The sequence below is a fragment of the Panthera pardus genome, unplaced genomic scaffold (genome assembly GCF_024362965.1).
Source record: "Panthera pardus isolate Hobbes unplaced genomic scaffold, ASM2436296v1 HiC_scaffold_27, whole genome shotgun sequence".
Classification (NCBI taxonomy): Eukaryota; Metazoa; Chordata; class Mammalia; order Carnivora; family Felidae; genus Panthera; species Panthera pardus.
In genome coordinates, this window is record NW_026526843.1 from 38,936,592 (window position 1) to 38,951,186 (window position 14,595).

Genomic DNA, 14,595 nt, shown 5'->3' on the forward strand with positions numbered 1-14,595 from the left:
TTATTTCTACATTTACGTCCATGATCCATTTGAGTTAATTGTTTTAAAAATGTGAAGTTTAGGTCAAGGTTCATCTTTATGTCTATGGATGTCCAACTGCTTCAGCATCATTTATTGAAAAAGCTACCTTCCTCAATTGAACTGCTTTTATTTCTTTGTCATGAATTAGATGGAAATATTTATGTAGATCTATTTCCTGATTCTCTATTCTGCTTTATTAATCCATGTGTCCACCCCTCTACCTTTACCACAGCTATGTTGACTAACTGTAGCTAGGTAGCAGGCCTTAATATCAGGTAGTGTGATTCCTCCACCTTTGTCCTTCTTTTTAAATATTCACAACTGAGTTTTTAAGCATCCTGCTCTAACCCAGAGTCTGAACACATCAACTGTACATCTAAATAAGTATTCAGTGTCTAAGTACTCATCATCTAAGTACTTCAGTCATGGGAATTGATAAAATGAGAGAGTGGAAAAGCTTAATTTTATGTTAATTGTTACAAAATCAGTGTTATTTCTGCAGCATATAATCTGCCACTCATATATCTTAATACATATAAGTCATTTTGAGAACATGTGGGTGACTCAGATGAGTATGTATAAAAACAATTATTTCCACATAAATCTCTCTCTACTTTATCTATCCTATAAATGCACTGAACAACACATCTGCAAAAAAACATGTTTAATTTATAATGACAGACCAAAGTCCTTCTGGAAGTACATGCTTATTGAATGCTGAAATACAAATTAAGAAAATAGCATAAACGTATTGAAACTAGAAATATGTTCTTGTCTATAAAAGATTTAGCATGTCAAAATAGAAGAACTAGATGTTCTCTTACCTCCTGCCCCTTGTACTAACTGCAGCTGATTATATCTTTATTTATGGGTCTTTCCTCCTTTTTTGCCCTTCCTATCACCCATTTGCCATAAGAATCCCTTATATAAAATGCTGACCCATGAGAAAATGCATGTGTTAGAGTGAATCATTTTTCTAGAATAATCATTTCAAGCAATTCAATGATGGGTCTTGTTATACCTTGAAGCAGCTTCTTTTATGTAGTCTCCATAATGCTACATCTGTTTGGATTTGCAGAGAAATTCTGCAAAACTACACACAGAGCTCAGTATTAAAATTGTTTTAGTCAAAAACAGCCTTAAATGTAGCCTTGTGCTTAAAAATTAGTTTATAATTTTTTTTAGAGAGAGAGAGCATGACTGGGGGAGAGGGGCAGAACGGAGGAAGGGTGAGGGAGAGAGAGAGAGAGAGAGAACGAGAATCTTAAGCAGGCTCCACTCTCAGCATGGAGCCCAATGTGGGGCTGGATCCCAGGACCCTGGGGTCATGACCTGAGCTGAAATCAAGAATCGGATGTTTAACCAAGTGAGCCACTCAGGTGCCCCCAAAATTAGTTTATAAAAACAAGAAAGAAGTAATGTAGCCTTAAATAGTTGTGATCTGTTTTCTTATTGAGATTTTTAAAATTATTTTCTCAGCATCAGGCAATTATCAAAATAAACCACAATGTAAACAAAGCATAGTCACAACTCAACACTGTATTATAAGGTACTTCAGTTACATCTTTACCCTATTGCTGGCAAAACGCTAATTTACAATACAATTAAAACTGAAAATTGGTTAAAATTTCAAAGAACATTTATATGATACCATTCTTTACATCAGTTCTTTTATGTTGGAGATACAAGACATACCTTATAAATGCTGGTTAATCCCCCATGCAATTGGAGAGCTTATTCTAGTGATATATGGTACTTTATTTGATGGCTATATAGACCCGTAATCCCTGGATAACAGAGAAACTACACTGTACATACATTTCTTTTTTAAGAAAATCAGAACTGGAGTTAAACAACAGCATATCTGTTGCCATATGATTTCTACTGATGATGTGACTCACTAACATGAAGTATGTAAATAAAAACCAACATAAAAAAAACACTACATAAAAACAGCCCAGTCACTAAATTCAACTCTTCAAAGAAGTCTTAATTAAGAAAAAACTTTAACTTGTCTACAGGCTGTCCCAGTACACTTCTTAAATACTCACTACTTTAGTTAGTAACTTATGAAGTGAAATTGTTACTTTCCTCTTTCATTTTCCCTCTGAATTCATTCTGCTCAAATTGCTTTATATGCATGAAGTGCATTTAGTTAATAAAATCGAGAGTCTTTTCCCCTAGTGTTCTCTATTTTTTAACGAATAAGATCCCTAAAATAAATGGACAATTCGAGACTCACTTACTGAGCCCCATCTACCATTGCTATCTTTTTAGGGGCACCTGGGTGGTTCAGTCAGTTAAGCGTGCGACTTCGGCTCAGGTCATGATCTTGCAGTCTGTGAGCTCAAGCCCCGCATCAGATTCTGTGCTGACAGCTCGGAACCTGGAGCCTGTTTCAGATTCTGTCTCCCTCTCTCTCTCTGCCTCTCCCCCCACTCGTGCTCTGTCTCTCTGGCTTTCAAAAATAAATGAAACATAAAAAAATTTAAAAAAACATATCTTTTAAAAAATTCTCCATCTCTTTGCAAAGTCTCAATAGCTACTCAATAACTCAATAGCTACAAAATAACCCATTTAAAATCCATTTTACAATGCTTTCTCTATAAAGATGAAAATGATAACCACCCATACTTAACATAATAAAAATGCCCATCAGAAGGTGCAAGTGACACAGTAAGGATTTAAGAGCTGGGCTTGGAAGAAAGAGAAATATAGCAGAACCAGGTACTATTTAGGAGTTTATATATACTATCTTATCTAGAGTCAAAGAATTACAAATCCTATAAAAGACTCAATGATTTTCCATACCTGTGCAAAACTCATCAACCCATCTGCTCACAAGAGATGGGTTAGCTTCTACATATCATAATAAAAGAACAATAGTCAAAATTTAAATTATAGGTTATAGTGCAATAGAAATGGCCAGACATTTTTGGAATAGCTTTCAATCTCTATAGAATAAAATTTTACTAATAAGCAGGAATCCCTACAGTTGTGTTAAATATTTTACTTGTCCATTTTACTTGTCCAATTAGCTATATACAGCAAGTTAAATCTCTCTCACTCTACCATTTCCATCCTTTCTTTTCATCTTTAATGATGAATGTTACATTTGAAAAATAAAAACAGGGAGGGCACCTGGGTGGTTCAGTTGGTTAAGCATCCGACTTTAGCTAAGGTCATGATCTCATGGTTTGTGAGTTCAAGCCCCAAATCAGGCTCTGTGCTGACAGCTCAGAGCCTGGAGCCTGCTTCAGATTCTGTGTCTCCCTCTCTCTCTGCCCCTCCCCTGCGCACACTCTGTATCTCTCTCTCTCTCAAAAATAAACATAAACAAAATAAAATAATAAAAAAATAAAAATAGGGGTGCCTGGTTGGCTCACAGTTGGTTAAACATCTGACTTTTGGTTTTGGCTCAGGTCACGATCTCACAGTTTGTGAGCTGGAGCCCCACATTGGGCTCTGTGCTGACAGTGTGGAGCCTGCTTGGGATTTCCCTCTCCCTCTCTCTCTGCCCCTTCATGGCTCTCTCTCTCTTTCTCTCTAAAAAAAAATAAAATAAATAAACATTTAAAAATAAAATAAAAAATAAAAACAACCTCAAAATGGGCTGAAACCTACACATAAGGAGTTAAAACCCTAAAACTCTTAGAAAAAAAACATATAAGAAAAGCTTCATGAATCATACTGGATTTAGCAATGATTTCTTGGACATGACACCAAAAGCACAGGCAAAAAAAGTAAAAAAAATAAACTGGACTATATCAAATGCAAAAGTTTCTGTGCATTAAAGGACACAATCAACAAAGTGAAAAGGCAACCTATGGGATGGGAAACATGTTCAATTCATATCTGAAAAGAGATTAATATCCAGAATATATAAAGAACTTTTACAACTCAAAAACAAACAACGTGGTAAAAAAAAAAAAAAAAGACAAAAGATTTGAATAGGTATTTCTCCAAAGAGGATATAGAAGTGGCCAAGTACATGAAAAGATTCTCAACATCATTAGGCAAATGCAAATCAAAAACCACAATGAGATAGCACCTCCAAAAATTAGGATGACTTTTATAAAAAAAATAATTTGGGTTGGTAGGAATGTGGAGAAATCGGAGTCCTTGAACACTGTTAGTGGAAATGCAAAATGGTATAGCTGCTACAGAAAACGGTATGGCAGTTCCTCAAAAAATTAAAAATAGAATTGCCATATGATCCGGCAATTTCACTTCTGAGTACACAAAAGAATTAAAAGCAGGGTCTCAAAGAGATATTTGTACACCCAGATATTATTTTCAGTTGATCTTGTTTGTCTGTTATTCCTTGCCATGGGAGGTGGTGGTTAATATATTTGCCTTTAAGTGTTTTCCACAAGTGCCTCCCAAGTAGCTGCCTCAGCCTTGGGAGAGTTCTGAGTTAGGCAAAATAAGGGCAAGTCTTTTGAGCTAGTCCTTCAGGGAGCCACCAAACTGGTCAAAATAAACCACCACAGTTCCTTAAGAATGAGGCCACCTTTACTCCCTCCAATTCTAGAAACGTGTACAAGGAACGTGGACTGTTGTCTTCAAAGCTTCTGCCAAACTAGAGAGCAGGGAATGGAGACTAGGTAAGTTAAAACACCACCAAGCTCTTTAACTGGAATTCAACTGCTTCTTCCTTGATTAAGCATTTGCCTAGTTGCTATATTTTTTTTTGTTAGTTTCCAGATTGCCAATAAAGTTGATTCTGAGAATATTTGCTAATTTTCTATTTGTGTAGAAAGATAAATTCTGGGGGTTCCCTACTCTGCCATGTTCAATGGCATCAGAATCAAGTCTGATTACATCTAAACATTCTTTCAAGCCAAAAAATTACCCTGCGACTTCGCTGAATTCATGTATCAGTTCTAGCAGGCTTTTGGTGGAGTCTTTCGGGTTTTCCATGTAGAGTATCACATCATCCGAGGAAAGTGCAAGTCTGAATTCTTCTTTGTCAATTTTGATGCATTTTATTTCATTTTGTTGTCTGATTGCTGATGCTAGGACTTCCAACACTATGTTAAACAACAGTGGTGAGAGTGGACATCCCTGTCATGTTCCTAATCTCAGGGGGAAAGTTCTCAGTTTTCCCCCAGGGAAATACAAATCAAAGCCACACTGAGAAACCACCTCACACTGGTCAGAGGGGCTAAAATGAACAAATCAGGAAACTACAGATGCTGGCGAGGAGGTGGAGAAACAGGAACCCTCTTGCACTGTTGGTGGAAATGCAAACTGGTGCAGCCGCTCTGGAAAATAGTGTGGAGGTTCCTCAAAAAACTAAAAATAGAACTACCCTATGACCCAGCAATAGCACTGCTAGGAATTTACCCAAGGGATACAGGAGTGCTGACGCATAGGTTCCTTAAAAAACTAAAAATAGAACTACCCTATGACCCAGCAATAGGAATTTACCCAAGGAATACAAGAGTGCTGATGCATAGGGGCACATGTACCCCAATGTTTATAGCAGCACATTCAAAATAGCCAAATTATGGAAAGAGCCTAAATGTCCATCAACTGATCAATGGATAAAGAAGATGTGGTTTATATATACAATGGAATACTACTCGGCAATGAGAAAGAATGAAATCATGCCATTTGCAGCAACGTGGATGGAACTGGAGGGTATTATGCTAAGTGAAATAAGACAGTCAGAGAAAGAAAGATATCATATGTTTTCACTCATATGTGGACCTTGAGAAACTTAACAGAAGACCATGGAGGAAGGGAAGGTGAAAAGAAAAGTTACTAACAGAAAGGGACGGAGGCAAACCATAAGAGATTCTTCAATACGGAGAACAAACTGAGGGTTGATGGGGTTAGGGGAGAGTGAAAATGGGTGATGGGCATTGAGAAGGGCACTTGTTGGGATGAGCACTGGGTGTTGTATGGAAGCCAATTTGACAATAAATTATATTTTTATTTTTTTTAATTTTTTTAACGTTTATTTTATTTTTGAGACAGAGAGAGACAGAGCCTGAACGGGGGAGGGTCTGAGAGAGAGGGAGACACAGAATCCGAAACAGGCTCCAGGCTCTGAGCTGTCAGCACAGAGCCCGACGCGGGGCTCGAACCCACGAACCGTGAGATCATGACCTGAGCCAAAATCGGACACACGGACCGCGAGATCATGACCTGAGCCGAAGTCGGAGGCTTAACCGACTGAGCCACCCAGGTGCCCCCAATAAATTATATTTTTAAAAAAACACACAAAAAATCAGCATAGCATCAAAAAGTTAAAAAGTGAAAAACAATTAATAGATGAAGTGCCACACTTTGCTATGGGCAAGAGGGGCCCCATAATTTAGCAGACCTCACTCTAGCCATTCCTAAGCTGCTCCTAGTTCTAGGAGAGGAATCTATGGGGCCGAAGGGAAAGAACCATCAGAAGCCTGTGCCTCCCCCTTCTAGATCATAATTTGAGTACCAAAGATCCCCAAATTTCCTGCCAAAATATCCCCCACCAGGAGCACACTGTATACACTGTATGTTGGCCAAATATCCCTAAGCCACTTTCATGAGCATGAGCCCACACGGACCTCTTCTTCAGGTCTTCTCTCCACCAGCTTTTCTCAGCTCACTAGCTTTTCTTAAGCCCTAAAGAAAATTATTCGTGTAACCATTTTACCCATTCTCCCAAATATGGTGCAATTTTATTATTTTTATCTAATGAATGCCTTAGGGTATTATGGCTTAATTCTCTCTTGGAACCCATTTTGAAGTGCTGTTCCGGAGGGGGGATCTTGCTATCTATATGCCTACTATTGGCTCCAAGGGGGTGTAAAAGCAAGTCGGAACCATGGACAGAGCTTATATAGATAGGCTGGAGTGAAACCTACATTAGAGTAAGGCCCCTCATGCAAGACAAAGTCAGGTATCTAAAGAGAAGGCCAGCCAAGCATTAGAAGTCAGATTTCCCAGTGCAATCATATTCTAGTGTTAACCTGTGAGGAGTCTGAGAATTCTAAACTTGAACCTAACCTTCCAGTTCATTATAAAGGCATATGTCAAAACATGAGAATACATTATTCTAGTTAATAGTTTGTAAACTTGGTTTAAAATGTTTTTAAGTTTTACATGTATGGTATGCACAGTTGCATTTGTATTCTTGGCTCAGTCTACAGAAAGACTGACACAGGCCTGAATAGATAAACCAAACCAATGTTATCTCTGTAAAGTCAAAGAGGTTCAAACTGGATAATGAACTACCAGTAGATAGTATCCAAACGATTTACACTTTATTATATTAATGCAATACATATAAATATTGTAAAATGAAGACCTGAAATTTGTCCATTTTCCCAAGAGTAATATGTGCAATGCACACTTTAGGGTACCAGCAACCTTCTTCTTTTTAAATTTTTTTTAATGTTTATTTATTTTTGAGAGAGAGAGGGACAGAGTGTGAGCAGGCAAAGGGCAGAGAGAGAGGGAGACACAGAATCTTAGCAGGCTTCAGGCTCTGAGCTGTCAGCACAGAGTCCGTCGCAAGGCTCGAACCCACAAACTGTGAGATCATGACCTGAGCCGAAGTCAGACACCTAACAGACTGAGCCACCCAGGCACCCCAAACTTTCTAAAACCAAGAACTAAGACAACTCTGAATCAACATGACACCCCAGATAAGTATAACACAGCGTAGGTATTCTTTCTAAAAACTGGCTTTTAGGCCTAAATAAGCCTACTTGAAGGTAGCATATTTTCATAAATTACCCTTTACTATTATTAATCACAGTGACAACTAAAGTCCTTGCTAAGTGAGATGGTCCTGCCCACTGTTCCTAAACAAAGTCAGCCACAGACAGTCATGTTTTATACTACATGACCCAGAATTCCCATGCATGACTATGGGTAATTATAGACCAGGAAGGAGCAATGTAACTCAAAAATAACCAATCCATTGACTGGCCAGTAGACTAGGAGGAGGTGGCCAGCATGAAAAATAAAAAAACAGATTGAGCAGATTTCCTCCCATGAATTTGAACTAGGAAACAAGAGATTAATGTAGGTAGCAATGGGAACAAAGCCAAGAGGTCATGATACAGAATGGCCTCAAAGGCTATGTTGGCCAGGTACAAGCCTGTAATAAGAGTGAATAAAAACTATGAGGTAGAGAAAAAAAGAACAAAATAAATACATATAGACAATATGGAATCTTGAAGCTCAAAAACAATTTATCTTCTTTTCGCTGCCTCACTTTTGGAATGCTCTACAGTTCCATTCTACAATAACCACTCCACCCATATCTTGGGCTAGACTGGATATCTAGTTCTCATAACCCAGATTATACCTACCAGTTCCCAAAATAAAAGACTGTTTCTCTAATCAAAATTCAAACAAATCACATTGTATTGATTAATTTGATTGAAATTATAAATATTTTAATAGATATGGCTTTTTATAAAAGGCAGCTACATGAGATACCGTGTTTTATGCAATTCTATTTCATGAAAATTCAGATCTTCACAGAAAACCCTGGGAATATCATTCCTTACAAAACTAGATATCCCTTTAATCTTCCTTAGTAATTTATGGGAAATTTTCCAGAAATGTGTTTACTGAGAATAGTAGAGAAAGCAAATAGTGAAAATCACTAATATCTCAAAAAGAAATACATAAATAAGGAATTCATTAAGAATAGGAAATTCAGGGGCGCCTGGGTGGTTCAGTCGGTTAAGCCTCTGACTTCAGCTTAGGTCATGATCTCATGGTGAGTTCAAGCTCCGTGTCAAGCTCTGTACTAACAGCTGAGAGCCTGGAGCCCACTTCGGATTCTGTGTCTCCTTCTCTCTCTGCCCCTCCCCCGTTCATGCTGTCTCTCTTTCCTTCAAAAGTAAATAAACATTAAAAAACGGTTTTAAAAGGAAGAGGAAGTTCAACAATTCAAAATATTCAAAAGGAATTTTTAAAAGTAAAAATAAATGGTTGTGCTCTAACAAATGAAATATACAAAGGAATCAGCAGTTTGAAATATATACTCATTCCCAATATTCCTATAAACATGTCAATTTAAAACATATTTTTTCTTTTTTTAAATTTTTTAAAACTGTTTATTTTTGAGAAAGAGAGTGCAAACAAAGAAGGGGCAGAATCTGAAGCAGGCTCCAGGCTCCGAGCTCTCAGCAGAGAGACAATGTGGGGTTTGAACCCATGAACCATGAGATCATGACCTGAGCTGAAGTCAGATGCCTAACCAACTGAGCCACCCAGGTACCCCTAAAACATATTTTAAAGTGGGCTTCGGAACACCTGGGTAGCTCGGTTGATCGTCTGACTTCAACTCAGGTCATGATCTCACAGTTCACTAGTTCAAGCCCTGCATAGGGCTCTGTGCCAACCAACAGCTCAGAACCTGGAGCCTGCTTCAGATTCTGTGTCTCCCCCTCCCCACCTGTCTCTCAAAAATAAATAAACATTTTAAAAATTTTTTAAAAAGATAAAGTGGGTTTCAACTGTAACATGTCAGGAAGCGTACTTGTTTTGCTTTCCAGGATATCTATTTAAATATGAACATTTCAAAGGTTTCTACAGACTCCCTGATCTTTTTTGAATAAAGAGGAAAATACAATGCAACTCATATTTTTAACATTATCAGCCATTTATTAATGTCGATTTCTCATATCAAAGGTTGTATATGTCTTTCCTTTTGACATATATTACCAATTCACTAAATATACTTAAAATGCTATGTATTGATGGCTCAGAAAACACCTATATAAGTCATAATTAATTCATTTGACAATCAAATCAATAAATTCAAATATGCAGAAATCCAAAACCTTAAAAAAATAGTAAAACCAGAAATATCCTTGTAACTTAAAAACTGATATACAAGGTTGGTATTCCATTTTGTACTTACTACTAATACCATAAATAGGCCTATTCAAATAATAAATTTATCATGCCATTTACTTGCTGAAATAAATCTATATAGATGCTATTATTGCTATATTACTTGTCATATCACATTTTAAATTCCATGAACTCAAGGATACTTTTTTTTTTTGCTTTTAAACCGCTTTATTAATTTAATATTGTGAAAAGGATAGTTTTTCCTAAAATTAAGTGAAATTGCCCTACTGGACAGAAAGTTTTATACTGAGACAAAACAATATTTAATTATAAATTGGTAAGTAGAAACATCAAAAGGTTTACAAAAAAATGAAATCACAAGACTACAAGCTTGTAGAGCAGAGGCCACATTATTAACCTCAGTGAAAAACTTAGGATTCAAGGTATAAGGCAAAAGTCATAATGATTATCAGGTTCAGGAGTTTGGAAGCACTTGTGATGCCTCATTTGCTGCTCCTTAGTCTTTCTCTAGATTTCCATCATCTGCTCTATGAACTTTTCTACATCATCTCCCTCTTGATTGTGATCAATATGCCTGTTAGGTATGTTCCACTGAAAATTAGGGACAAGTCATCTCATTGGCCCCAGCCTGACATTTCCTCCAGGCTTCTGGCTTTCACTCCCTCTCAAATTGAGTGATTCCTCTCCATTCTGCACAGGGCCCTGTTCTCTTTCATTTTCCTGCTGGGCATTTTCCATGTTGAGATTTTTCACCGCTTGTTTCTCTTTGGATGCCATTGCTCCTGGGTCTATCCTTGCAGTTTCCTCCTCATTCCAAGGCTCACTGCAAGTGTGCCGCCAAGCAGTTAGACCTGAACACCTGCTCCCCCTTCACTTCCTAATATTTGGGGCCACCCCTGGCCCACAAACCTTCAGGGCCACTGGAAGCAGGTACCACACAAAGGGAGCAAGGGAGCGAGCAACTGCTGGGTCTTGGGATCCTGACTTTTAACAGCTATATGTTGCCAGACCCCAGCAAAATACAGGGAAAACTGTAGGGGCTCCATAAATACTTGTTAAATGAATAAATGACTCAAAAAAACTCAAGAAAAATTGATATTCCTATTTCAAGGAAGAGTTACAAACTTACCTAAAGGTTTGCATTACTCCATTAATGGGATCTCTCCAGTACAGCCCTTATATTTCTACTCTTTCCTAAATATGTAATTACTTAGTCCTACCTCCTAAGTTGACTCTCTTAATACCCTCTCTTTCTCTTGATACTGGGGTTAAAATTGCCAAATAAGAAAATTTTCAAAGATTATACCCTCCCTCTGCTAAATCCTATTCCTTTAGTCAGGAATCCCTCCCTCATCCCATCATATTTATTTAGTACCAAAGACAGAAATCTTTACAGTAAATATCATTACAAAAATTCCTTAGTGTACAACATTAATGTCCTTTCCTTAGTACAGTTTCTCATTTGTTTATAGGGTTATAACCTTTAAAATCAATATTAATGCTGCAAATAAAATAGTATCTATCAATTGCAATGGAGCAAGATAAATATATCTGCATTGTGAATGAATGAATGAATGAATGAATGAATGAATAAGTAAATAAATAGTGAATGAACAGTAATGAATTTAATCATTCTCAGCAAGCCTAAACTTTGAAATTCAGATTATTGTATGTAGTCTCATCTGACACCAAAACAAGGAAAACACAAAAGAGACTGTTTTGGGTAGAAAAACCTAAATAATGGAGTGCCATACCATGCTCATGCATTGGAAGACTCTACATAGAAAATATGTCAATTCTCCCAAATTGATCTGTAGGTTTGATTAATTCCAATCAAAATTCCATCAAGGACTTGTTGACACAAACTAATTATAAAATGTATATAAAATGGGCACTAGAATACCTAAAACTACCTTGAGAAAAAAGAATAAAGTGGAAAGACGAATCTGTCTACTTAATATTAAGGCTTACCATATAGCTACAGTAATCAAGACAGTATGTTATTAATGAAAAAAGAGACACCCATATCAGTGGAACAGAGTAAAGAGCCCAGGAATAGATACACACAAACAAACCCAGGTGATTTTTGTTTTCAAAACTATAAGAGCACTTCAATAGAGAAAAGAAGAAAAGACAGCCAGAAATTAAAAATGGATCACAGACTTAAATGATTAAAATGAAAGTATAAAACTTTTAGAAAATCTTCAGTATCCAGGGATAGGTGAAGTATTGTTAGATGACACCAAAAGCACAACTCATAAGAAGAGATTATTGAATCATTGGACTTCATTAAATGTTAAATCATTTGCTCTGCAAAAGATCCTATTAAAAGGATGAAAAGACAAGCTACAGATTGGGAAAAAATACTTACAAACTACATATCCAAAAAAGAACTAAATCTAGAATATATAAAGAACTCAAAAGCTCAATAGTAAAAACACAAAACAAACAGTCCAATTAGAAAATGGGCAAAAGACAATGAAGAGCCATTTCACTGAAGAGGATACAAAGATGGCAAACAAACACACCAAAAGATGTTCAACATCATTAGCTATTAGAGAACCACAAACTGAAACCACACTGCGCTATTACGACAAACCTATAAGAATAGCTAAAATGAAAAATAGTGTCAACGGTATATACTGGTGAGGGTGAGGAAAACACTGGATCACTCATTTAGGGTAAGAATGCTACTCTGTAAAACAGTTGACAGTATCTTATAAAAGTAAACATGTAACTACCATATGACCCAGCAATTTTACCCTGGTCATTTAGCCCAAGAAATGAAAATTTGTGCTTACACAAAAACCTGTGCAGTAATATTCATAGCAGGTTTATTTGTAATAGCCCAAAAGTGGAATCATTCCAGATTTCCTTCAATATGTGACTGATTTAGCAAACTGTGGTACATACATAACATAGAATATTACTCAGTAATAAAAAGGAATAAACTATTGATAATCAGAAAAACTTGGATGTATCTCCAGGGAATTACACTGATCAAAATGCTAATCACATAAGGGGCGCCTGGGTGGCTCAGTCAGTTGAGTGTCCGACTTCAGCTCAGGTCATGATCCATGGCTCATGAGTTCGAGCCCCATGTTTGGCTCTATGCTGATAGCTCAGAGCCTGGAGCCTGCTTCAGATTCTGTGTCTCTGTCTCTCTGTGCCCCTCTCCTGCTCATGCTCTCTTTCTCTCAAAAATAAATAAACATCAAAAAATTATTTAATTAAAAATTAAAAATGCTAATTACATAAAATTTCATACTGTATTATTCTATTTATGCAACATTTTTGAAGGACAAAATTTTGGAAATAAATAACAGATTATGGGTTGCCATGAATTAGGATGATGGGGGGGAGGGGAGAAAACGGGAGGTGTGTATGGTTATAAAAGCACAATAGGGGCGCCTGGGTGGCTCAGTCGGTTAAGCGGCCGACTTTAGCTCAGGTCATGATCTCGTGGTCCGTGAGTTCGAGCCCCGCGTCGGGCTCTGTGCTGACAGCTCAGAGCCTGGAGCCTGTTTCAGATTCTGTGTCTCCCTCTCTCTGACCCTCCCCCGTTCATGCTCTGTCTCTCTCTGTCTCAAAAATAAACAAACGTTAAAAAAATTGTTTTTTTAAAAAAAAGCACAATAAAATATCCTGTGGTGTTGAAACTGTTCAGTATTTTAGCTGTGGTGATGGATACATAAATCTACATATGTGATAAAATTGTACAGAACTAAAACCCACACACACAAATGAACACAAGTAAATATGGTGAAATTTGAATAGACTGATAGATTGTGTTAACATTAATATCCTGGTTGTGATATTATGCAATAGTTTTGCAAGGTGTCACCATTTGGAGGAAACAGGTAAAGTATACAAAAGAACTCTCTGTATTATTTCTTAGAACTGCATGTGAATCCACAATTATTTCAATAAAATTTTAAATTAAAAAAGGTCATTTGAAAAGCTGTTCACTCTGTTATAGAACCTTCTAAATTACTTAATATTAGCAATGACCAGAACTTTAATTGCACATTTCAAATTGCCTACATAAATTGGGAACATAATGACATGAAACAATTAATATACCTTACCACAGCGCCCAATCTACCCACCATTGCCCAGTAAATGTTTGGAACTGCCTCTGGTTAAAAGTAAAGTAGGACTTTGATGGAAGAAAATGAAGAACAGTAAGGAAATATATGTACAATTAAAAAAAATCTACCTCTTCAATGCTATTATTAGAGGAGAATTTTGAGTATTTATTTTCAATACGAAGTCAATAATATCAGCAGAAAGCAAAGTCGAGCAGCATTAGAATAAGACATTATGCAAAAATGAAATAAAAACTAGGTGGAAAAGTGTTTTTAAAAATGCAACCTCAGAACCCCAATGTAAATGTGCTTCAATTCAATTCAACAAACATTTTATGAATATGGAGTCTATGCTAGTGCTAAAGGGGAATGCAAATTATATCCTCTAGAAGTTCACAATCTAGTGAGAAAGGCAGACACATAAATAACTAATGATGATACATGGCAGACATTAATAAGTGCTATAATAGAAGTGATATACAATGCCATAGACAAAGCTCTGAGAACAATTTGTTGTATGATGCAAAGGAGTCCAGAGCCATTTATGAATCAGCCAGCACATTTAAATATACACTGAACTTCTAACCTTCCTATAATGTGTCTTAGGCATTGAGAAAGAAAATTGCAAATGCATATTTTAAATGAGAACATA

At 36.7% G+C, this 14,595-nt stretch overlaps 1 protein-coding gene and 1 pseudogene across 2 annotated transcripts in view; both read right to left on the reverse strand.

Moving 5' to 3' along the window:
* Positions 1 to 14,595, reverse strand: part of COL4A5 (collagen type IV alpha 5 chain) — a 235,878-nt gene that overhangs the window by 182,496 nt on the left and 38,787 nt on the right. The window lies entirely within an intron of this gene.
* LOC109253659 (protein BEX4-like) lies at positions 10,273 to 11,037 on the reverse strand (annotated as a pseudogene).